Source organism: Gossypium hirsutum, chromosome A08 (genome assembly GCF_007990345.1).
Source record: "Gossypium hirsutum isolate 1008001.06 chromosome A08, Gossypium_hirsutum_v2.1, whole genome shotgun sequence".
NCBI lineage: Eukaryota > Viridiplantae > Streptophyta > Magnoliopsida > Malvales > Malvaceae > Gossypium > Gossypium hirsutum.
In genome coordinates, this window is record NC_053431.1 from 104549928 (window position 1) to 104577060 (window position 27133).

General features: G+C 33.7%; 1 long non-coding RNA gene and 1 other non-coding gene across 2 annotated transcripts; both read right to left on the reverse strand.

Moving 5' to 3' along the window:
• Positions 1 to 4076: 4076 nt before the first annotated feature.
• On the reverse strand, positions 4077 to 14056 carry LOC107940383 (uncharacterized). The gene is made up of 5 exons (XR_001695437.2): positions 13613 to 14056; positions 13449 to 13535; positions 13233 to 13362; positions 4968 to 5052; positions 4077 to 4315 (listed from the first exon to the last, which is right to left on the reverse strand). It is a non-coding gene; the product is annotated as an uncharacterized lncRNA (long non-coding RNA).
• A 3885-nt stretch (positions 14057 to 17941) lies between these two features.
• Positions 17942 to 26089, reverse strand: LOC107940394 (uncharacterized). Its single transcript, XR_005899389.1, has 15 exons — positions 26041 to 26089; positions 24898 to 25920; positions 24185 to 24243; positions 23874 to 23976; positions 23667 to 23776; positions 23369 to 23437; positions 22213 to 22806; positions 21003 to 21531; positions 20775 to 20839; positions 20234 to 20313; positions 19892 to 19996; positions 19570 to 19709; positions 19350 to 19478; positions 18711 to 18860; positions 17942 to 18607 (listed from the first exon to the last, which is right to left on the reverse strand). It is a non-coding gene; the product is annotated as an uncharacterized protein (transcript).
• Between the last annotated feature and the right edge of the window lie 1044 nt (positions 26090 to 27133).

The window sequence follows — 27133 nt, forward strand, 5'->3', positions numbered from 1 at the left end:
GTGCTACCCGGATGAATTGACATTCGGCTGTTATGAGTTTCATTGAAAATCGTTGGAATAAGCTCTGAATTTCTCGGAATGCACAATCTATTTCAGAATCTCAAACAATCATCATCATCAATCCAAAACTCTGAATCTTCATTTGAATTACACTGTGCTCGTTTCGCTATCACATCATTATCAACTTTCTGAGCCTCCCAGATTTGATGTATCAATGTTGGTTTTACTTTTAGTTCCACTATTAACGCATCATTAGCGGACATAGACAAATGTACATTCATCGCTCGCAAAGCAAACAGTGATTTTCGGCTAAGGGCATCAGCAACCACATTAGCTTTTCCCGGATGATAATCAATGACAAGCTCGTAATCTTTCAGTAGTTCTAGCCATCGCCGTTGTCTCAAATTCAAGTCTTTTTGAGTCATCAAGTATTTGAGGCTTTTATGATCGGAGTAGACGTGACATTTCTCTTTGAATAAGTAGTGACGCCAAATTTTTAGAGCGAACACAATAGTAGCTAACTCGAGATCATGCATCGGATAATTTCGCTTGTGAGGCTTTAACTGTCTCGAGGCATAAGCGACAACTCTACCCTCTTGCATCAAAATGCAGCCCAAACCGTTCAATGAGGCATCACTATAAACCACAAATTCTTTACTAGATTCTGGCTAAACTAATACTGGAGCTTCCGTCAAGAGAGTTTTCAGCTGGTCGAAATTTTTCTGACACTTTTCAAACCACTCAAATCTGATATCCTTTTGAAGCAGCTTTGTCAATGGTGATGCTAACATCGAGAAACCTTTTACAAATCGTCGGTAATACCCGGCAAGCCCCAAAAAGCTCCGAACTTCAGAAACATTCCTCGGAGGCTTCCAATCTAGTATAGCTAAAATTTTACTCAGATCAACCCGTATACCTGATGCGGATACAACATGCCCCAAAAAGCTAACCTCGCGCAACCAGAACTCATATTTACTAAACTTCGCGTACAACTGATGATCACGCAAAATCTGCAGTACAAGCCTCAAGTGTTCGGCATGTTCATTCTCGTCGCGAGAATAAATCAAAATGTCATCTATAAATACGACCAAAAACTGATCCAAATACTGTCTGAACACCCGATTCATCAAATCTATGAAAACCGCATGGGCATTAGTGAGCCCAAACGGCATCACTAAGAACTCATAGTGTCCGTATCTCATTCTGAAAGCAGTCTTAGGCACATCTGAGTCTCTGACTCTCAACTGATAATAGCCAGATCGTAGATCGATCTTTGAAAACACTGAAGCTCCTTTTAGCTGATTAAATAAATCATTGATTCGCGGCAACAGATATTTATTCTTTATAGTCACCTTGTTTAGTTGTCGATAGGCAATACACATTCTCATAGTTCCGTCTTTCTTTTTCACAAATAACACTGGTGCACCCCAATGTGAGAAACTCGGGCGTGCAAAACCTCTGTTTGTCAACTCTTGTAACTGAGATTTCAACTCTTGCGGAGCTATCGATATCGGAGTCGTTCCTGGTACTAACTCTATACCAAACTCAACTTCTCGAACAGGTGGCAATCCCGGTAATTCTTCGAGAAAAACATCCGGATATTCAAAAATCACAGGCACAGTCTCAAGCTTCCTCTCTGACATTTTACTATCCAGTACATAAGCAAGATAAGCTTCACAGCCCTTTTTCACATAATTCTGAGCCAACATCGAAGATATCACTGCTGGTAATCCGCTTAGATCAGAAGACTCAACTCGAATTATCTCATCATTCGAACATCGCAAGTCAATTGTCTTTCTTTTGCAATTTACTACAGCGTCGTGCACAGTTAACCAATCCATACCGAGTATGATATCAAACTCGTCGAATGGTAATAACATTAAATCGGCCGGAAAACAGGAATTTAGAATCATCAGGGGACATTTCTTGTATACTCTATCGGCTAATCAATAACGGCCCAAAGGATTCGACACTCGAATCACAAACTCAGTAGACTCAACAAGGAGAGTCTTACTGGATGCCAAAGTTTCACACACATATGAATGAGTCGAACCGGGATCAATCAAAGCAAGCACATTAGTATCATAGAGAGTGAATGTACCAGTAATAACATCAGGGGAGGATGCCTCATCCCGTGCACGAATGGCATAGGCTCTGGCAGGTGCACGAGCCTCGGATCAAACTGTTGTGTCAGAAGTTCCTCTCTGATTACCACTCTTACCTCCTGCATTTCTAGGTGATCTACCCCTAAATGCTGCACCACTCGATCTCACACTCTGTATATTATTTCTCCCAACAGGTTTCGTGCAGTCTCGAACGAAATGGTCTCGTGAACCACATCTATAACATGCTTTGTTATTAGACTTGCCCCAACACTCGCCCACGTGTCGTCTACCACACTGTGGACACTTCGGTTTATCCTGTCGATTGTTGCCAACACTAGCAACTGAAGTAGCTCAAGAATCTACTGAAGGTCGCTCTCGAATAAAAATCCTCGCAATCGTCTTTGATCTGTTACTATCATCTCTGAACTTCTTCGCAACTGAGAAAGAAGTTTTACTCGCCGTTCTCTTACAAAAATCTCTAGCTTCAGATTCAGCTTTTCTTTTCTCTTTTCCAAGCTCTTCAGCCTTGCAAGCTCGTTCAACAAGTATTACAAACTCTTTTAATTCAAGAATACCCACAAGTAGCTTTAAGTCTTCATTCAATCCTTCTTCAAACCTTTTACACATTGCAACTTCATCAGCAACACACTCCTGTGCATAATGACTAAGTCTCACAAATTCACGTTCATATTCAGATACAGTTATACGACCTTGTTTAAGTTCAAGAAACTCTTTACGCTTTTGATCGATGAATCGTTGACTAATATATTTCTTGTGAAACTCTGTCTGAAAGAAGTCCCACGTAAACCATTCTTTCGGAACAATCGAAATCAGAGTTCTCCACCAATAATAGGCCAAATCTCGTAATAAAGATATAGCGCATTTTAGACACTCATTGGGTGTGCAGGACAGCTCATCAAAAACATGGATGGTATTATCAAGCCAGAATTCGGCCCTTTCGGCATCATCAGCAGTTGTGGCTCTGAATTCCTCGGCCCCATAATTTCTGATCTTGTCAACAGGGGGTTTACTCGGTCTCAAAGGATCGGTAGTCACTGGTATTACAGGTACCAGAGGAGGGTTATTCAAGTTCGGGAGTTATTGTACAGCTGGGTTTGTTCGAGCATATTGAGCAACCCACTCATTCATCATAGAAAAAAAGGCTTGTTTAGCCCCATCATCTTGATTTCTCACAGATGGTTGAGAATCAACAAACGCTGTCCCTTGCGTGGGAGCAGGCCCTATACTCTCAACGTTGTCCGCTATGGCTCGCTCGGGATTAGGTTCCATTTACTAAACGAAAACAAAAGTTTAACCGTCAGAAGTCATCACACTATCATTTATTCACATATGGCATGTATAGCTAGACTCACACGCGCTACGTTAGTCCTAGAATCAACTAATCCGTAGCTCTGATACTAATTAAAATGTAACACCCCTATGCCCGTAACCGTTGCCAGAGTAGGGTCATGAGGCATTACGAAAACAACTCAACTTTAGAACATTTCACATACATATAAATCAGAAATTGGAATTATAAATTTAATTAATTCAATCCTAATATAATCGAATATTCATATCTAACAACTAAAATCCAATAAGCCATATATTAGAGTATGCGCACATATATAAATATAACTAGTCAAGATCTCATAGAATAGCATCATGTAAATATAAATTTTACCATTCATTTGATATAAACCTTACCCTTAGCCGAATCCAATTGAGCATAAGATTCATTCATTCACAATAAGAACTTCAACTAATAAAACATTTGTAAGTCTTATTATTATAGAACTTAATTAACCGAGCTTACCAAGTATATAAAAAAAATCATTTCACATTTAAACTTAAAAAACAACAACATTCAAACCATTATACTAACCTTAAGGAAGCACTTTCAATTTCTAATATGATTTTCTAAACATACAAAGGTACTTTGCTTATATAAATATAACATATCATCCATATCATAAATACACATGCTAGTTAACAAGATTTTAACATTATAAGATCACAAAACTAGATCATGTGCTATTTTTGCATGGCTCATCAAAATGATAATTACATCATTCAAAATACAAAACTCATCTTTGTCTATCCTATACATGCCACATTTTTAAACTTAAAGCTTCTTTAAAGATACCAAAATGATGACGATAAGTGTGATGACTTTAGTGATAGTCCCGAGCTCACAACAGATCCAGAATCTAAATAAAGATGAACAAACAATTCCAATGAGATAATACTCAGTAATTCATAAGCAATTTAATACATAAATCACAACAGAACTCCATTTAAGTCTAATTTGTCTACCTTATTCATTCATGATACCGTATAACCACATACTATTATTTCTTCTTCCAAGACATTATACAATAACCTTTAGAAATAGACACAGACATATAAATTCCATACACATTTCATTTTTTTTTCTTTGTTCTCGTAAAAGCTTAATTACCTATGATGGTAATCAGTGTTCTATTTCACACCCTACCACAATCATATTCCCTTAATCATTTCGCACACATAGTGCCCTACAACTGATCTCGCACATATAGTGCTCTGTTAATAAATTCGCATACATAGTGCATATATTCATTCGCACACATAGTACTAGCTTTTCCATATGCACACATAGTGCTGCCCCATTCGCACACATAGTGCCCTTTTCATTCATGCATATACATACACATAATACAACAAAAATAAAAAAATAAAAAATAGCACATCAATTCAATGCCATCGGCTCAATAATACATTATCTATTCGACATTTCTCCACATATAGAATTTACATTTCATGAGCTATGTGTACTCTAGGAATACATAGTAATCTAAGTCTTAATTACTTAGAACTTACCTTATTGTCGAACAAACAACTCTGATTGACTACTCAACAACCTTCGCTTTCCCCTTATCCGAACTTGGCTTTCTTTGATCTTGAGCTTAATTAAACAAATAAACTAATTCAATCATCTTATCAATTCATCATAACCCAAATTCTATTAATTTCAAACACGTATATCATACGACACTTTCATCATTGATGAATTAAGCACATAACATGACTGACTGCACATAGTTCTTAAATTCGACCAGCTTGTCATAACATTTTCATATTAACATCATACCAAACCTAAATTGGACATTCATTTAATTATAGTCAAGCAAATTAAATTTCTCTTCCCACTATCACATACATGGCAACTCAATTCCTTTCATGTCAAATGCATTTAACTAAACCATGTCTTAATATCAAGTGCATTCGGCAATAACACAAACCAACTTACCTCAACATTCTATCTCCCATACCTTAACTGAATACTCCCTAGAGTATTTCAATCCTCCCAATTCAATCCAAGAGCTTAAAATTTACCTAATTGAATTTGTCCATGTCTATCTTATTATTTAACTAAAATAATAATTAAATTCATCTCAAATCCTCCATGACCGAATGTATATATATAACTCAATAAACAACAAATTATTAACCTCCCAATTCAGGTCCACATTCGGCTTCCATAAAAAAAAAACACTTACTAACAATTAAATTATTAATTTCCAAAATTAAGCATAATTTCACCTTACTCCATAATAGCTGATTGAGATTTTTGTCCATATTAACCAATTATAGAAATTTTTACTTAGTTCATACTCACCTATAACCATTTCTAATCACATAACTTCAAAACATCAACAATTTAACATATAGGAAACATAACCGAATGCTTCATGCATCACAAATTCAAAAATTAACACATGGGTCATGCTAAGAGCTTCAAAACCAACTCAATTCCACAAAAATCCAAAAGAATCACATGAAATCATACCTTAATCTATACATTCACCATAGCTGAATGCCTTAGCTTCATTTTCTTTCCTTTTCTTTATGGTTTCAGCAAAATGAAAGAAAGGATTGGTGGAACTTTATTTTTATCACCATTTTCTATTATAAATTCATTATTTCACAATATAAAATCATTATAATATAATGCTTATTTCTTTATTTAACATATAGTTTCCACCAACTAAAATAAAGATATGAAAAAACATGATTGCATACATGTGTTGACCGGTCATTTACATTCAAAATGGTCCATTTGACATGCAAGTCCCCATAATACTAAACCATATAATATTTGGCCACTGCACATTTGCCTATCACATTTTCAAGGTTTCTCAAACAAGTCATTTTAAACTAATTCCACATCAAATGACAGAAATCAAAACACGATATTTTCACACATGAAGTTTCACATATAATAAACATAGAATATAACATTCAATTATTTTTGCGACTCGATTTTGTGGTCTCGAAACCACTTTTCGACTAGGGTTAAAATAGGGCTGTCACACTATTTCTATAAAAGATAAAAGAAAGTCTACTTTTGCTCTTGGCCCATTAAAACTTGGGGAAATACACCAACATCATGATGATTTTGACAAGGAAATGATAGCCCATGAAGAAGCCAGTAGTCTAATAACGTATAGTGATGGACTAAAAAAACCCGCGTACAAGTTAATATTTCACAAGTTTCTAGAAATGATAATTCAAATGAAACTTTTGGTACTTCTTTATAGGTACAAAATACTAATAGATCGGGTGGCAATGAAACTTATAAGCTGGAACGTTCGGGGTTTGGGGAGGCCTCGAACTATTAATCGTCTCCGGCATATGCTGGGAGACATAAATCCCACAGTGGTGTTTTTAATTGAAACAAAGATTTAGAGCTATAATATGGAAAAGGTTAGGCATAAATGTGGTCTTCCTAATGGAATAGATGTTGATTCGGATGGCAGAAGTGGTGGTTTATCTTTAGGTTGAAATAGTGATTGTAAGATTACTCTTTGATCTTTTTCATAAAGGCACATCGATGTTATGTTTGATAAGGACTTTGAGGGAAAAACTTAGAGATGTACGGGGTTTTACGGAGCGCCAGAGGAGACTATACGTGAAGCATCTTGGAACTTGTTATGAACATTGAATGACTCCCCACATATTCCTTGGGTTGTTATAGGAGATTTCAATGAAATTGCTTTTTCAACTGAAAAGAAAGGCGGGCTTCCAAGGAGGGAAAGGCAAATGTGTAGATTTTGGGATGTTATGGAAGATTGTTCTCTTAGTGATCTTGGTTATAGTGGGTAGTGGTTCACTTGGAAAAAATGTCGTATAAGAAATAATAATATTCGGGAACATTTAGATAGAGGTATTGCAAATTCTACTTGGTGGGATTTATTTCTAAATTTTAATTTATCTCATTTGTCACATGCGTTTTCAGATCATTGTCCTTTATTACTTAACTCAATTTTTGAAAATCAACATCCAAACAAATGGCATTTTAGATTTGAAGCAACGTGGCTTTTGGAGGAAATGTGTAAAATGCATGTTAGAAGGATTTGGGCTAATAGTTTGGATGATGTTCCAAGTAAGATAAAGACGGTAAGAGTAGGCCTTGAGAAATGGTTCAACAAAATTAAAAAAAGAGGTATTTAACGAGAAAAGATTTGGAATAGCAGTTGCTTAAATTGAATGAAACTATTCCCACAGATGAGATTTTAGGAGAAATTATAGAGACTAAACTTGCGCTTAACATAGATGCTGATAGGGAGGAGCTTTATTGGAAGCAAAGATCCAGAGTGAATTGGTTGAAAAATGGGGATAGAAACACAAATTTTTTTCCATAGATCGACAACGGATCATCGACGGAGAAATAGGGTGGAAGAACTAATGGATGGAGAGGGTAATTGCAACATTCCAAATTAGGGTCTAAACGGAATAGTGGTTTTGAAACCATAAATACAAGGTAGAAATACTCATATCGATAAAGTTTTAAGGTCTACTATATGATTAAATAACTGTGTGAAAATATCGATGAGAAATTTTACCGATAAGGTGTTCAATTGAGTTATTAGGGCTAGATTGCAATAAGTGGAAAACATGTGTTTTAATTATTAAGGGGATTAAATGTGATGAGATTTGAAATTTTAAAGTCCTTATTTGGCAATTAGACTATTATATGTCATTATGGACAAAAATGGACATAGGATGGATAAAATATCAAGGTTTTAATGGAATGGCATTTTGGTCCATTGGTTAATAAAAGAATTAAAAGGGAAAAATAGTAAAAAATTGTGTTCCTATTCATCCTCCTTGGCCGAATATCACAAGAAGCCATAGCTAGGGTTTCTTTCATCTTCAAGCTTAAAAGTAAGCGTATCCTAGCCTCGATTCTAATGTTCTTTATATTTTTGAAATCCTTATAGCTCATTTAGCTATTTTTACCCTTAATTTGAGCTAGAGTTCATGTTCAAAAATATACCCATGAATTACATGCTTGTGTTTTGATGTCTAATGGAAGAATATGAAAGTTTGATGTGTGATAAACAACTTTTACTATGTAGTTTTTGGTGAAATTGATAAAAAGGACTTAATTGTAAAAGTTATAAAAACTGTATAATTGGGTGAATAAATGAAAATTTAGGGTTGGTATAAGAGAGAAAATGATTCGTCTAGGCTTGAATAATGAGAAAAATTGGGTACTTTTCATTTTACGAGCCTAAAGGCAATTTCATAATTTTGTGAAATTTTAGGGGCAAAATTATAATTTTTCTATATTGTGATTTTTGGACTGAATTGAATAGTGCGTGTATTAAATAAGCTAAATGTGCTATTATAGATCAAGAAGGACGATGAATTGACCTTGACCGAGGAAAAGGCAAGGTTGCGGATTAAATCACAAATTGTCACATTTTGCACCAAGGTAAGTTTGTGTGTAAGTAATTCGACAATTTCATTATTATGTGTTTAATACTTCATATTATATGAAATGTGTACATATGCCTTGATGGAATTGACTCGTGATGATTCAATGAAAATGTGATGATAGCTTTATATCTCGGAAGTCCCGGGTGACCCCAAGGAATGCTTAGGATTCGGATATCATGATACCATGGTTAATAAGATCCCATGTAAGACCATGTCCGGGTATAAGACCATATTAGGGATATAGCTTCGGCATCGTTAAGTGATTTCGTCTAAGACCATGTCTGGGATATGGCATCGGCATCAAGATGTGATCCCGTATAAAACCATGTTTGGAACATGGCATCAGTATCAGTATGAGATCCCATGTAAGACCATATCTGGGATATGGCATTGGCATCAATGTGAGGTCTTGTATAAGACCATGTCTGGGGCATGGCATCGACACCGATATGAGACTTCGTATAAGACCATATCTGGAATATGGCATCGATATGTGGTCCCATGTAAGACCATGTCCGAGACATGGATTTGGCACCCTATTTGGTGTATGATAATCTCGAACATCCTTCAGTATTCCGGGAGGTTCAACGGGTCATTCAAGATTATGGTTAAAAAGTGGAGTAATATGGGTAAGATATGTGGGGTATAGGTATGTACGTATACCTCATAAGTATTGAACTCGATTCATGATAAGAAATTTAGCATGAGTAGGAAAAAGCAAGATAAGTATGATGTTTAAAGACACTTATTGTCAATCCTCACTATGTTCATTATGTATAAAATGCTAATGTGGTGGAAATTGATAGCATGTTTAATTCATGAATTTCATATCAGTGTTGCTTACTATTTACACACGACTTACTAAGCTTTATACTTACTTTCTCTCTTTCCTTTTTTCTTTTAGCATCGCAAAGCTAGCTCGGGGATCGTGGACGTCGGAGCTCAAGTCACACTATCGACGAATCTTTTGGGGTATATTTGACTTGATACATTTGAGTATAGCATGTATAGGGGACTTAGTATTTTGTTATATGTGTCATATTTGTTAACCAAAGTGATGGCCCATGTTGGTATATTATTTCATTTCGTATATGGCCATGAAATGTGTTATTATTCTTGTGGTGTGTGCCAAATTGGTTGTTAACAATGGATGATAAAATGTGGAATTTATTCTTGATAGAAAAAGGATGGCAATTGGCATGGTCATAATATGAATAAAGGTAAAGAAATGGATTGAATGAACCTAACAAGTAATGGAGTCCCAATTATGTATACTTGACATAAATTTATCATGCATGAGTTAAAGCTATGGAAGTCTAAGCAGCCCATTTATGCCTTGATAATCACCATTAACATATGAGTGTGTGTATGGGTTGTTGAGGGTGACAAGAGGGCTTGGAAAATAGCCTCAAAGTTGTCCACAAGGGTAGACGCACGGGCGTGTGTCTAGGCCGTGTGTGATATACGGTCAGCCCCATGGCCTTGTGGTCTGATCGTGTGTCCCCTGCACCTTAGTTTTACAAGTCAGTATGCATGGTAGTAAACACACGGGTAGAGACACAGCTGTATGTCTCAGCCGTGTGGGGGACACGACCTTAGGACATAGGCGTGTGCCCAGGTCGTGTGAAGTCTGCACCTTAAATGCGAAAATTAAATTTGCCACACAACTTAGCACACGGGCGTGTGACTTGACCGTGTGATCTTTAATTAATGTTAACGTCATAAATAGAGAGTTACACGGCCTGGAGACACGGGCATGTCTCTGTGCCCACACGAGGGTGTGACCCTATTTTAAGAAAATTTCTCCAAGTTTTCCTAAAGTTTTCGATTTAGTCCCTAACCGCCCCCGATGTATGTTTCGGGCTTTGTAGGCTTGTAACAGGACAATTTGCATGTGTATGAACATTTACGTATTCAAAGAAATTTTATGGCTCGATTTTGTGAGTAGGTTTATATTTAAGTCCGGCAACGCCTCGTATCCTGTCCTGGTATCGGACACAAGTAAGGGGTGTTACAGTAATATTCATGAGAGCAATGTTGATTTATTAATGTTGGCCATAAATTATTTTAATACCTTATTTACATCGAAAGGTGTTGGAAACCCAAATTCTATTTTAGAAGTTGTCGAGCCATGTATATCTCAAATGATGAATGAGGATCTTGAGAGGGATTTTAATTATGAAGAGGTGTGTTTGGCTTTAAAAACTATGAACCCTTTAAAAGCTTTAGGGGAGAATGCTTTAGAGGCGATTTTTTATCAACGATTTTGGCATATTGTGGGTAAAGAGGTGGTAGATTTTTGCATGAGCTTCATAATATGGCTGAAATAAACAGTACAAGAATTTTCTTGATCCCCAAGGTTAGTTTTCCTTGTTTCATGACTCATTTTAGGCCTATTAGTCTTTGTAATATTTTATACAAAATTATTTCAAAGATGCTTGTAAATAGGCTTCAAAAGGTCCTTCATTTTTGCATTAACAAAGCACAAAGTGCTTTTGTTCCGGGAAGACTCATTACCGATAACATCATAGCAGCATATGAAATTTTACACTCAATGAAGAGAAAACGGGTAGGGAGAGAGGGACCATTTGCTTTCAAACTTGATATGAGTAAGGCATATGGCAGTGTTGTATGGTTTTTTTTGCGAGTTATGCTTCAAATGATGGGTTTCTTGGATCAGTTGGTTGAAAAAGTCATGCGTTGTGTAGCTCCGGTCTCTTACTCTGTGGTTATGAATGAGGAGTTGGGTAATTAGTTCCTCTGTCAATGGGTCTTCGTCAATGGGACCCTCTTAGTATTTATTTATTTCTTATTTTTAGAGAAGCTTTATCGACTCTTCTTCGAATCGCAACTACAAGAAGTGTTCTTAAAGGTTTTCGTATAAATAGACACGCTCCTCGGGTTACCCACTTATTTTTTGCTGATGATAGCCTAATTTTTGGCGATGCAACAGTTGATGGGGTTAAAGCGCTTAAAGAAAATTTAGAGATTTATGCCCAGAGTTCGGGTCAAGAGATTAATTTCGACAAGCCTGAGGTCTTTTTCAGCTCAAATGTCAATCCAAATAAAAGAGATGAGGTGTGTCAGATTTTGGGGGTTAATTAGAGCATTAATCCGAAAAAATATATCGGTCTTCCATCAATGGTGGGGCGTAATAAGAAGAGGGCTTTTTAGGAGCTTAAAGAGAAGTTATTCAAAAGGGTATCCAATTGGAGTTCGAGATTACTTTTGATAGGTGAGAGGGAAGTTCTTATCAAAGCTGTGCTTCAGGCTATTCCTTTGTATACTATGACTTGTTTCTTGCTACCGTCGTTAGTCTGCAAAGAGTTGGAAGCTGTCATAACCCGTTTCTGATGGCAAAAGAAAGCTGGAAGAAAAGGTCTTCATTGGTGTTCATGGAAAAAATTGTCTGTGCCAAAAGAAGATGGGGGATGGGGTTTCGAGACTTGTCAAAATTTAATATTACACTACTAACAAAGTAGGATTGGCATCTAATGGAAAACCTAGGTTCGCTAACAGCGCGTTTACTTAGAACAAAATATTTTAATGTATCAAATTTCATGGAGGCTTCTTTAGAAGCTAATCCATCTCTTGTATAGAAAAGTATCTGGTGTGCAAAAAGATTTTTAGGCTCTGGATTAAAATGGACGATTGGATCTGGAATATCTGTTTCAATATGGCAAGATTATTGGTTGGTAGGGAAAGATCAACGACTTATTTCTATGGGTAGAGTGGCTAGAATGGAATGTGTGTCTGATTTGATTTTGCAGAATCCTAATCGATGGAATAGAGACCTTATTTATTCAACCTTTACAGTGGAAGAAGCTGATCAAATTGTGAGTCTTCCTATTCCTATTAATAATTAATCTGATAAAGCAGTTTGGTCTAGTGAAAACTCAGGCATCTATTCTGTGAAAAGTGGTTATAAGATGCTATTGAATCTCTCAAACTTGAATTTAAATAAGCAAAATTTATTTAAGTAAATATGGAGCTTAGTTTGTCCTTAAAAAATTCACATTTTAATATGGAAATTTACGAAAAATTATGTGCCTACTTATCAAAACTTATATTTTAGAATATTGATCACTGATGGCAAATGTTCGCATTGCCGCTAGTTTTGTGAATCTTCTACCCACGTTGTTCGTGATTGTTTGTTTGCTGCATAAGTTTGGTCTAAATTAAATTTTCAGTGGCCGAATTCAATTGCAAATTCAAACTTTATCGAGTGGTTGAACTGGCTTTTGGAGAATATAGCCAGTAATAGAAAAGATGATATTGCTATTACAATTTGGGCACTTTGGTTTCTTGAAACAGATATCTCCATGAGAAAAAGATACAAAGTACAGAAGAAGTTGTTACCTTCATTAGGGGTTTTGGTATGAAATATCGGGGTAGCATATTGACTTTAAAGCATCCTAAACCACAATCCATGGTAAAATGGATGCCCCTCAGCAAGGGTGGGTGAAAATTAACGTCGATGTGGGATTTTCTATTGCAAACAAACAAGTAGTTTCAGGTTTTATCATAAGAAATGATGAATGCCTTATAATGGGTTCAGGGTTTAAAGGTCATAACCTGGTTCGATCGGTGGTGATTGCTGAAGCAACTACAGTACTACATGGGCTCCAATTTGCACTAGATTTGGGATTCACGAACGTCATTCTTGAGAGTGATTCAAAGTTGGTTATTCAGAACATACAACAAACAAGCAAAGATTACTCGGAATCCAGACTATTCACCTGGGATGCGAAGAATTTGGTGAGGAACTTTCTTTTTTGTCGATTTCAATTCATTGCGTGAGAAGGGAATGTGGCAGCGCATGCAATGGCTATTAAAGGTCTGCGAAAGGATGACGATTCATTCTGGGTTGAAGATGCAGCAATGAAAGTCTTGGAAGTGGCTGATTTTGATTGACGATTCAGTCGACCACCATAATTCCTATTCTGTGATGTTGTTGGGTTGAGAAACTTGGTAATCTAGTTGTCTGTCTCAACTTGCTCCCTCTTTTGGTTGAATCTCTGCCGGAATTTGGAGGATTTAGCCGTTTATTTTTTTGGGTTTTCAGATTTGCAAAGAGCATGGAAGACTGCAGAAATGAGAAGAAGAATCTTGTTTTGGGCCTTGTTTCAATTTTTTTTTTGTTTTTCTATTATTCTGTTTTTTGTTATTTGGTTTTTTCCTTTAGTTTTTTTGGGGTTGTAGACTTCTCTAATTTGGTCTTTCAGGCCTAATTATTAAATGGACTTTACTTAAAAAAATATTAATATAAAATTTATTATTATATTTTAAAAAATATTTATATATTATTTATTGTCAACAAAATTTTTTATTTTTTTATATTTTAAAACTTATTGTTATAATTTTTGAAAATATTTATGTATTTTTATATATTTCTTTTAATTTTTTAGAATTAGGATCAAATTGAGAATATTTATAAATTTTGAGGGTTAATTTTTTTAAAAATTATGACTAAATTGATATAATATGTAAAAATTGAGGTCTAAAATTATTATTATACCTGTTTTTTAATTGCCGCGTTAGCTTGTTGTTTGTAATTTTAACAGAAGTGACCAAAATGATCGAACTATACAACTTGAGTAGTAAAGATATTTAGTTGATTGAATTATTGTGAAGTAAAATTCAATAATTTAATTTTAATACTATATTAAAATGGATATGCCAATGGTTGAATGTAGACAACATTACAAATAGGGAGGTAAGAGATTTCTATACTATTGTCACTTATATGCCCATATATAATTAATGTGAATATTTTGTAATTTAATTCGATAAAGTCTTTAAATCATTTTGGTATAATATTTCTTGAAAAAACAAATCTTAAAACTTAATCACATTAAAACTTTTCAAAAAATTCTTGCTTGACTCCATGTTTTGACTTCAATAAAATGCTGCAAAGATGTTTCTAAAGAATCCAAAATTTTGAGATTAAAAGATGCTAACCAAATATGAAAAGTTGCATTATCTGTAATATGCATGCTAAATTTGAATTTTAGACAGTCCAACATTATCTTTGTTTGTCTAGAATTAAAGATTATGGTGAGTTGTGAGAAATTTTAAATAAACAAGTGGATTAAGAAGTGAAGCCAGCGATATGAGATGTTAGAAGGTTGAAATGGTAAAGGTGTTATGTAGGGCACTCAATTGGAAAGTAAAATTGATTTCTTTTTTCTTGGTCTTCCTACTTACAAAATTGTTGATATGTAAAAACAGACAGTATACAAGTCAAGTCAACGTACAAGCCTCAACAAACCATATGACTTTTTTGCATCATCCTTCACCCATGTTGCAACCCTAAAAATATTTATAATCTATACACTATATATATAAAAGAGTATAAATTAATGTAGTCGGTTTTGTTTCGGTTCGTGCCCATTGTTTCAATAATCAACAGAAGTGGTCACCTTTTTTTTTTTTTTTTTTTTGTACGCGTATAAATTTTGATTCACACTGATTGTATTAATTTGTTTTAACCAATTTTTATTACACTGATCAAAACATTGCGTACCGACCAAAGTAATAATATGTTAAAAGATAGATAAAATGATATGTGAATTGTTAGTAATTCTTATAATCTTATAAATATATATTTTAGCTAAGAGTTTATGATAATATTTTAGTATTTTAAATGAATATCTGTGAATTGCGAATTTGCATAAGTTAATATATTAAATAATCCTAGACTATCGCATTATATAATAAATATATTTATAAAAATTGATATAAAAACAATGTTTAAATAAAAGATATGAGAAGATAAAAAATAAAACTCATAATCTACTTTTTTACCTCCAACTCAATAATATTATTTATTTTCGATACAAGGCTCTGCTAGTTTGTGTAAGCTTCTAGAAAATTCATAGAAACTTAATTTCACTTTCAATCCTAAAATATGTGAATTCGAGTGTGTCAAGATTGTAAAGCAATAGTTTTTCCATTTGTAGGTTTTACAATTATCTTCTTTATTATCATTGGGCACATTCTGAAATCCGAACAACGTATTTACGTTAAGTGATTCAATCTTGTGTTGTTTAGTCCAATGCTTATGTTGGTTTTGGCCTTGTTCATTTAACACCCAAATGTCTTGACATGACGTCCATTCATCTATAATCCACGAAGAGATATGATCAATATTCGACAATGAAAGTAGATCAATTGACTAAAGAAAAAGGACTAAATAGCTAAAAAGAAAAAAGAAATAGCCCTTCTATTTATAAAAAGTTTCAGTTTGAAATAACTGTATTGTGGTAATAATTTATCGTTACATCATTAATAATTTAGTAATCAAAATATAATAAATCAATAATATTAATAATTATATTACAATTTTTTAAGATTTAATGATTAAAATGTAACTTAAACCATACATAAATGACAAATTTTTACTTTTTTTCTCTCATAGTGAATGTGCCATAGTTTAATGTAATAAAAGTACTTGGTTTTGTTATAATATAAAGTTCGTAAACTCTTAATGGCATTTTAATAAGGTGTATGATATTTTTGACCCTCTAATTTTATAAAAAAAAATGTTATTTTAGTCCTCATTTAATTCTTCACCTCTTTTAATTTTTAAATTTGTATTATTTGTCAAATCACCTCAAATTGATCGAAAAGTTAATGTTTGTTAACTTTATTGACATATCATACATGTGGATTGTCATTGTATGTCACATTAACAATTAATTAATTTTTTTAAAAATTTTAAAAATATTTTTCTTATATTTTTATAATTCAATAATTTTTAATTTTTTAAAAAAATATATTTTTTAAATTCTTGAATCTTTTAAAATTAAAAAAATCAATTTATTTCTGACGTGGTATCCATGCGGCAATCCACATATATGCCATATCAGCAAGATAATTTGATAAATGATGCAAATTTAAAAGCTGAAAAAGATGAAAATTTATATAAAAGACAAATGATTTTTTTCTAAAAAAAAAAAAGGGTTAGAGGACGAAATAAGTGGTAATACTTTTTAACAATTACATCCAGCTAACGTAAATAAATGTATATCCATGGAAAATTAAGGGCAAAAATGATAAGATAGAAATGGGTGGACAACCATATGCAGTTGGGGGTAGGTACCTTCACATATAACTAACCATAAGCTAAGTTGGTCAATATTCTGATTCTAAATTAGTTTACTTACAAAAGTTCAAATACTCTTATTATTATAATACCCTAGTTCAACATAACTTTGTGCTTTGGGAATGGATTGATTTTACAAGAATGAGTTGAAACATATTCGGTTTGGGAGCCGAATGATCGAATGGAATGCACAGTTATGTACAACCTTATGAATCATTGCACTCTATTTACCTTCTTGATGGTGAGTTTTTAATATAAAAACAAATTCTAGGTAATAAGACATATTGTACTCTCTTGAGAAGTGTTTATGAGCCGGGTCAAATTGGACCTAAATATGTTATTAACATATTTTATACTTATTCACTCCAGACAAGACTCAAAATATGAATTTAAAATTTTATCCAAATTTTCTATATTTGCAAAAGACTTAAATTTTTTAAAAATATTTATATTATCTTATTTTAATATTTAATAAATTTTATACCTTTTTTATTTATTGATATTTTTTATATAATATCTTAACATTATTTTAATTTTTATAATATAGTATTATATATTTAGTATAGGTTTACATTTTAAATGTATTTTAAATTTCATAACAAATAAACAAAAGATAAAATAAAGTAATATAAATTTAAAAATAAACCAGACTTGAGCCTTAAATATTTAAACTCAAACCTAACTCATATTTTAGATGAGTTTAATTTTTTTGCCCAAACCCATTTTTTAGGCATAATATTTTTGTTCAAATTCTCTCAAATTTCGAGCATTCCCTTGGGCCTAGACAGATAACCCGACCTATAAACAAGTCTATCCTTCACCAATATGAAAAATACTTTAATTATACCAAAAATATAAAACCGATGTTTTACCAAATAAGCTGACCAGATTAAACAAATCACTTGTTTTAGATTCACTTGATTCGATCTTAATCAGTTCTTGAATGATAATGTTTTATAAATAAATGAAAAATTCAACTACTTTTTTGCTATTAAACGATAGTAACACCTGCATTGTTTTATACAAACAATATCATAACCCTAAGATTAAAACAAAAATACTAATACTAAAATTCAGATTCCAAATTTGCTCAACAAGAATAAAATCCCTATTTCAAAACACCTGCATCTTTGTCTTCACATTTTGCTCTGCTACCCCTAAAGGCTAAAAGAGTTTTTGGTCACCTTTTTATCCCTGCCTCAGTAATTTCCCCTATCTATTGGTGTATACATGCATATGCATACATATAAATATATGTATATGATGTATACACACACGTGTATATATATTTACAAAAGGAAAACAGACTCCTGGAAAAGGTGGAAAATGGGCAAATTTTACAAGAAAGCTATTGAAGTGGTGAAGTCTTATTTGGTTTTACAAACCACTGTGGCAGATGACATTTTTCCTTTGCATGTCTTTGACAATAACTTTATTTCTTTGTTATTTAAACTTTAATTTCCTATGACAAGTTTTTTCTTTTTCTTCCTATTAACCTCTTGAGAGAGAATCTTGGCGAGTTAACTGATAGTTTGCATCTGTGGGTCTTCCGTTCCCACTGTTTATGGTGATTACTTTTGAACAGAGGAAGAAGAAGGAAGATGTGTATATGGTGACGTGCCAAACACTGCATCAAAGGGTTTCAATCAAATATGATATATATAAATATATATAGAGAGAGAGAGAACGAGAACGGTCTTTTAAAATAAAAAGGATGGATAAATCCGAACCTGTGCCAAATCCAGTAGTTTTGACTGTTCTCGAGATCCCTGCTTATTGCTGCCATGGCCAGTGCTATAAAACCAGCAAGCAGAAAACCCCAACGAAATCGTTTCATTATGGTTTTTACAAGACTGTTCACCCATTCTCTGATCCGCCGTCTACAGTTAAAAGAAACCGTGCTCAGCTTTCTGGAGAAAGTTAAATAATTCATCTGGTAAACACTAATGTGTTATCTTCGGGTGTCAAACAGGTTGTGCTTCTTCCTTGGAAGAGAAAGTTTTAATGGTTCATCCCATAAACACTAATGCATTATCTTTGGGCATTATCAATTCCGACTATACAATTATATTTCTTTTGAGAATCAACTTTTCTAATGATCAAGCATGATTTCCAGTTTCAAGTGAAAATCATGCACTTAAAACGTCAGATGATAAACCACAATAACGCCAATGTTAAAGGCATAGTAAGCACAATAGTTCAAAAATGAAAAGAAGCATAAGTTTTAACTCTCTCGGTATTAAATACTAAAAATTAAAGGTCCATTGTGCGCTAGTGCATATAGTCCTGAGCACACGGTTTTATTTGTATCAGGAACAGAAAAAAAACAATATGCATGTACTTCATGATGGTAGAGAAGAGAATCTCACCTCTCAAGCGAATTTAGACATAAATCCATTGAAAAGGAAAGCGATCTATACTTGGTAGAGAATTCTATCAACCACCCAACAAGAAGGGCTAGCGCTCCAATTGCCATCACTAGAATAACATTCGAGGGCCTGCACAACTGAGCCCAGTCAACCACCTTCTGTATCGGTTAGAATAGGGCCATTAATTTAAATTAATAAAAATGCAAGCAGATCCCTTTACCTGGTTGCCTTAGTTATGGCCATCAGGGCAGTAAGGATAGCCACAACCGTATGGATTGCCCTTTTATAAACTTCACCAATTGTTGTGAGGTAAACAAAGGTGCTCACCACGGCCAAGAATGAGAGCCAAAAGTCAAAAAACTGAAACATTTCCCAAATTGCTATTCAATATTAGCTCAAACTGAGTAACTGAAAATATGGAGAACTTTAGCAGCAATGAAACACAATAGGCCCACATGCTTATTCCACTATGCTTTTTCAACGTTTTTCATGATAAATAATGTCATCCTTCTTAGGGGGAAAGAAACTACCAACACATATACCTGTAAGACACCAAAGGATAATGCACACCAGGTGCCCACATCACATGCATGATATAATCCACTTGAAATTCCACTTGATGTGTAGATCACCCATTCTGCAAAAGCCTGCATAAAAACAACCAATTTTTTGACTAAATATGACCATCAAAGAATGAGTTAGCAAGTTCGTGTCGGATGATTAGAATTAGTTCAATTCCAATACTAAATGTTCCTTTCTCCGCTCAAAAGTTGGTTGATATCAACTGCTGCTAATGTTTCATCACAAAAGATTATCAATGTTTTTGCAAGAAATCTGAATCATAAGCAAATATAAGTTACCCCATGACATAAATGGAGCTTTACCTTCTGCCTGAGAGCCCAAAAAGCAGGAAGCACAGCTGCAGCATTTGACGCGATTAGAGCAATTGATTGCCATATGTGTCCTGCATCAGTTTCCAAGTACAGGATTGGCTAAAATTGATTTAATATCATTACATGATACCAAGCCCTGGAATTCATTTTAAATGCAAATAAACCTATTCTTAAGCAAGAGAGTACAAGACCCATCTAGAAGTATATAAAGCTTTTTGATGGGCTTGACTCAGGAATCAAGTATAGATTAGAGACCAAAGCTCAAAAGCTATAACGACAGATAATAAACTTATGTTGGAGTTTGCATAGACCGAGCCAATGATTACAGCCTTTTTCAATCTCTCCCCTCAACCCCCCCCCCCTCCAACCTGCATTAAGTAGATTTATGATCTAAATATTTTCCAGAAACTAGTCACTTCCTGGAAAGAGAGAATAAATAGCCTACTTTGGAACCATAAACAATAATGTTGATGAAAAGTAGCTTTAGGGATGTCAGCCATATTTTTGCATTCAACTCCAGAAAAGAATTTACCTTGATGGGATACAATCTCAATGCTACAATCAAAGCCTCCATGGGTACGGTCACAGGCACAAAAGCTGAAAAACAGAAAATAGTACAGTTAGAAGGAAATCACAAATGCCTTTTAGACATTCATCATGTCCTCAAACAAGGAATCACATGCAATTAGATCTAAAAAATAAAATAATTTGCAATAAAAAATTAGATAAAAGATTATAAAAATATGGAGATGGCTAATACCTGTATGATGTTAATCCACTTGCATCAAGAGCAGATTTGCAATCACCATGATAGGAGCACCTTTTCGGGCATCTTTCAAGTGAAACAGACATGGTAGTCTGCCTATTGGAAGTGCCATCAGTGCTGTTTAGATTCCTTAAAGCAATATTCCAGGTTCCTTCACTAACATATAAGATGTAAAAATCAGCCTTTTCTTCACTTGAACTGTACAAAGCGAAAAACATGGAGCCATGACTGTTGCTTGTCTTGTTTACATAATAATAGTCCCAGTTAACAAGCGATGGCAATCCACCATTTCTAACATATATTTCATAATTTAGCTTTCTATCTGACGTCAGCCGAATATGGAGATTTCCACCAGCTGCACCATGGGAATGTCCAGGATAAAATAAGTCCAGGTATCGAGTCCTCCAAATGAGTAGTTGCTTAAAAGGGGCTCAAGAAGAAAATTGGCAGCATCCGACATCACTTTCTCACCATATGGCAAAAAATAGGACTCAAAAGGGGTGGAGTCTTTCCTGAGAACCGTCTGCAGACAACCATTCTCAGCTTGTCAATAACTTACTCCTGCGAATGAGTTTCTACAAGCATCAACAGAAAGATAAGATAGTCCAGGAATAATACTGTTCATAAATCTAATTAAAAATAATAATAAAACTAAAATGGAAATCAGAAACCAATAGTTGCATCCCATTACTCAACGTCTAAGAAAATGAGTTTCTTCAAGAATCAACAGAAAGAAAAGATGGTCCAGGAATAAAACTGTTCGTAAATCTAATTAGAAATAACAATAAAACTTAAATAGAATCAGAAATCAAGGGTTTCCAAACCAAAATTTGGCCCTTCATTATAAAGGCCATAATTTGGTTGGTAGAATTTGACCCTTTCAGTCCTTGATATCAGATTGTAACAAATACGGTGTCCAATCACCAATGACTGGAATTCACTCTGTCATCCTCTCATCCTTGGTTTTGTAAATGTTTATGTGTCACCATTAAGAAGCAAGCAAATCATTTCTCTTCTACCCCCCTCCCCTTTTCAAACTGATATATACTTTATCCTCACAGATGTGAATGGGTATATATATTATTTAATGTGTATATTTTCACACAGGCAGAAAATTTCATAAGAGCATCAAAATATAAAAACAAAACACAAAAAAGGGGAAAATAGAGAGAATACGTATAACACATTTCTTGACAATTCCCACCTGAAGCATGTATCTTTCGGATAAACAATTTGGCCCAGCCTTCCCCAGTGGACATTCGAGTTCTTGTAGTTCTAGGGAATAGCAAACTTTTGAAACATTACTTTGAGATCCACCAGTTTCCTTCGAGAGATTCAGAGCTAGAATAGAAATATACCATTGACCAACCTTTGGGGAGTTAATGACCAAAGGGGGTTTATTTAAGTTACCAGAAAAATCATGTAGAGTAGCTGAAGGCATAGCACCATAACGAACAAAGCACATTAAGTCAATTCCACTACTATTCCCAGAGTTGTTTACAGGTCTTAACCTTACATTTTCTGCTGAAATGGTTAAAAATTCAGCTACTCGTAGTATCTCTAAGGTGTATATTTTCATTTCTTCATCTCCAAGGCAAGAGGTCTCAAAATTGTTCCTGCATGAAAGCATGCTTTGATTGAAAAACCCAGATGCTGAACCATTTCCAGAATTATTGCGAGAGAGACCACATGAAAGCAGTTCAACAGTTTGGTTGCAATATTGCCCCTGCATTGATGAGGTTATACATCCTTCCACACTAATATTGGCTGCAAAGGAGTAAGAAGGGCCTCGAACAATCTGCAATCCAGAGCAGTAGCTGTAAATTCAATTTCCAGTAGTATGCCTGGAACAAATGTACCAAAGCCTCTTCACAAAGAGGATAAACTGACATGGAAAATAGAACAAGAATGAGATAAATAGGAGCAAAAGCAAACATCTTCAAATAACAATTTGATGATTCACCAGAAGATTTCAATTCCACCAGCTTAAATGCGATCAAGGATTCTTTTTGCTGAGAAAACTTGTTATTTGGCATCACAAACCAGTCTGGATATTTCCCTATGGCCATCTAACAAGTTTCTGTCATGTAGATCTTACCATTACAATATCCATCTATCAACATGGTTTTATATGTGGTTCGTTAGGAGTTTACAAGCATCTTTATTTCCCTTTTGAGCAAAGGATTCCATGTGTAAAGAAAATATAGTTATTTTCCTCTGAACTGAATTAAACAACACAGGTATATATTTTCAACCAATAAATTGCTTAACCACAAGAAGTGGGTGAGAACTACATAGAAGCTAGATACAATGGAGCCAGCCATGAATAAGGTGTAAAATAGCTCAGTTAGTAATCTTACCATCTTTGACTGTGTTCTTGTAGGCCCAACACCATTGAAAAGACCAAAATACAAAACCCTGGCAGATATCTGACACACATATTTTAAAGTTATTATAATGCCAACAGCTGAATCTCAAAAAAGAAAAATGAGGAATTTTGGAATAATCAATGTGCCATACTAAACCTTTGACCCCACCCACCTCAAAGCCCTGGTTATGGGGTAAAATAAGCCAAATGCCATACGTGCCCAAGAATTCAGTTAAATTACACCAGAAACCGACTTTTCTAAGAAAGTAAGGATGATAATGATAGCAAACCTGCTCGTTCGTCAACTTCATTGTCATATTTCTTGGTACAGGATAACACTGCTCTGAATTTTGAAGCACTTGTGTTCCTTCAAAAGCGCTGTTAGATAGTGCAACTAGTTCTGCAACATAAGAGAATCGCTTAAAACTGCTAGCCATTTGGCATGAAAGTTAGTAATTATATAAGAAAATAATATTTTATGTTTGTTTGCAAGATACCTCCTAATGAAGTGTTTGAGACATCTGGCAATGGGAGGCTGCCTTCTCTGAAACATATCATAGGCAGCGCACTTTTAGGAACTTTTTCAACACTTTTAATATCCTGCAAGCAGTTTGAAGCATAAGAAAGAGTGATTGGTTAAACTATCAAATGTTATAACTCCAAAATCAGTGACTAGACAAGCGATGAAAACTTTTTAACGATTTGCATCAATAAAAGAGTAGACATGCAGTATGAAGCATGAACAAACAGAAGATCTAACCATACTGATTAACCTGAAAACCTAATTAACTTGGACAAGCATACTTACAAGGTTGACACTTGACTTCAATGCTATTGACATTGAGGAGAACCATGGAGGTAAATCAACTGAGACAAGGCAAAATTGTAAACCCAATGAGACATTACAGAATAAAATAACTCAAATAGTAATACCATCTAATCGATCACCATATTTTTGAACGAATCTCATTTTCCAACTAACAATATATTTGAATGAAAATAGCACAAAATATGAAACTTTTTTTTTCTCTTGCATACAAATTCCTGGGAATGACACTTCCTAGCTTTCCATCAATATAAACCAATTTAATAATCAGCATGACAGAACGGAACACCTTCAGACTTGATATTTCTAAATCATTGTCTCTATAACTAATTTAACTTAGTCCTGATGAAGCAGTATTACAATTAAACATGATACAATGCTTGAGTTAAACGGAATAAAACTTAAACCAACAATCAAATTGGACTAGGAAAATTTTAACATCTTGCTTTGATCATTAAAACAGAAAATTAAGATTAAAAGACAAAAAAAAAAGAACGTTTAAATTGAAAGTAACAACAATGAAAAATACCATCACAAAGCAGAAACAACAATCCAATCATTTAAGTTAAAGTTTAAACTTTGAAAACAACCCATTAACCAGAGCAGTCCATACGAAAAACATCAAAAAAAGAAGAAGGGTAACTTGACCCGAAATAACGAATAAAAAGGACCACAAAAAAAACAGCTTTACGTACCTCGTATATAGCGCATATCAAAGGGTCTGATCTGGGTTTCTGGGTATTTGAAGCTAGATATAGTAAAGGTGTTATATCCGGCAAGTTGCTCAATTGAATTACCGTGCCCAAATAAACAAGAAAAGAGAGTGAAAAGACTTAGAATCAAGCTAGAAGCAGAGCAAAGAATCGAATTTTCTGCCATTTTCTTTTGTGGCGATTCTTACAGGGAACCCAAAAAAACAATGATAGCAATCAGGAGATAACTTAGAGATAAAGGAATTAAAAGCATAAAAGATGGTATTTTGGAAACTTTTCTTTGAGTCCTTAATTCAGATTTCAGTGGGCATTGTTTTTTAAAAGGCTATTTTAATTTTTAATGACCGCAGCTATAGTGCGAGTCAATTTAAGCAAAAGAAGAAGGAAAATAGGACCACGCTCGAGCAAGAGGATCGTGTCAAAACGCGCCACCTCGTTCAGAGGCACTGTTTGGTGATTAGTATTGGTTCTAGAAAGCCTAAAGCATTTGAAGTACCAATAAAGCACGTTTAAGATGTTGAAACCAAACAGAGTTTAGATTGTTTTTGACTTCTTCTTTTCCTTAGCTAAACCTACCTTATTTTATTTAATTAGAAAATCAAAGACTTCGATTTGGTCTTAAAAACCTTCCTTTCAAACTCTTTTTTCCTTTTTTGCTTTATTCAAAAGCCTGACGCTTTTTTTTTTAAAAAATCTCTCCACATCATTTTTTTTTATTTTTCTGTAAATTAATTAAACTGAATTATTGATAAATTAATGTGAAAATGAAATTTTAAGTCTCAAAATAATAGGGCGAGGAAATTTCAATGACGAAATTCGAAGAACAAAAGCCCGATTGCTTGAAGAACTCCTAAAATTAGGGGTCGATTAGTTCTCAAAGTTGCTAATTAGGGCTTTCAAGGGGACGATCGATTCAGTTTCTTCACTGAAAGATAGGAGCCAGATGAATCAACGATAGCTGCAGCGGTGGCGGGGGCGGAGGGAGGGCAACTTCAATTTCTTATACTGAAATTAAAATCGACTCAACTTCAGATAGTAATCATTTATACATAGGATCAAATGTTTTAATGTCGTTAATTGGATAGAATCAAATGGAGGAGTTGAAAATGAGTTAGGTTCACTTACAATTGAGGTGACATTTTCATCTTTACTTTGCTTTGTTCACTGCTCCCGTCCTCTGTCTCCCTCTTCTGTTCTGTTATCATTTTATAACTCTAATGGCGATCTTATGCTGATTGCTTTTGGTTAATCTTGTTTTCAAATTACTTATCCGCCCCTTCTTTGCTTCTATATATATTTTTAATATTTGGATGATTTTATATATAACATTTTTTTAAAAATTTTGTTTAAATAAAAATAAATATATTTATTACAAAATATATTTCTTTTTAATAATCAAATTTTATTTTTAATAAAATTATATATAAACTTGAAGTTAAATAAATATTCATATTTGTATAATTATAATACTCATATATTATATTATAAAATATTTATTGCTACATATCTATATTTATAATATAAATTTATTATTAAAATAAAATTGAAATATTAAATATATTCATAATTTATTATATTATTAAATATAAGTAATTAAATTTGTATGTTTAATAGTATTGAATATTACAGTATTTAATTTTAATATTTTAATATTTAAAAAATTAAATTATTAATATAATAATATAAAGTTTTTTCTAATTATTTTTCATATAAAAATAAAATTACTTATAAATGAGTTATCTTTCAGAAAATAATTTATTCTTCTATTACAGAAAAATTAACTTATTTTCCGTTAATATGTAATTTATTTTCTATTCATGAAATAAATATAAAAAATATTTTTTGTAAATTATTTTTCATGAAACAAATAAAGTTAGACCGATAAATTCAAAGGAATCGTATAAATTGCGTTTGCAATTGACGTGTTAGGCTAGATTTTCAGATGTAAATATAATATATTTTAAAATTTATTTATGTTGTAAATATCAAATATAAAATATTTTAAACTTTGTTGATGCATTTGGAGTTTTGTAAACGCTCATGTTTGAATATGTTTTTAAGGAAAATGAAGATTTAGCGTAACTTGGGAAGAACACCCCAATGGTAAAGGTTTATATTTTATTTTCACAAGTCCCCCGCTCATTTTTCTCTCTTATTTTTTCTCTTGTGACCTATATATTTTTTACTTAATCATTCTAAGCATGGTTTTTTCCGTGAA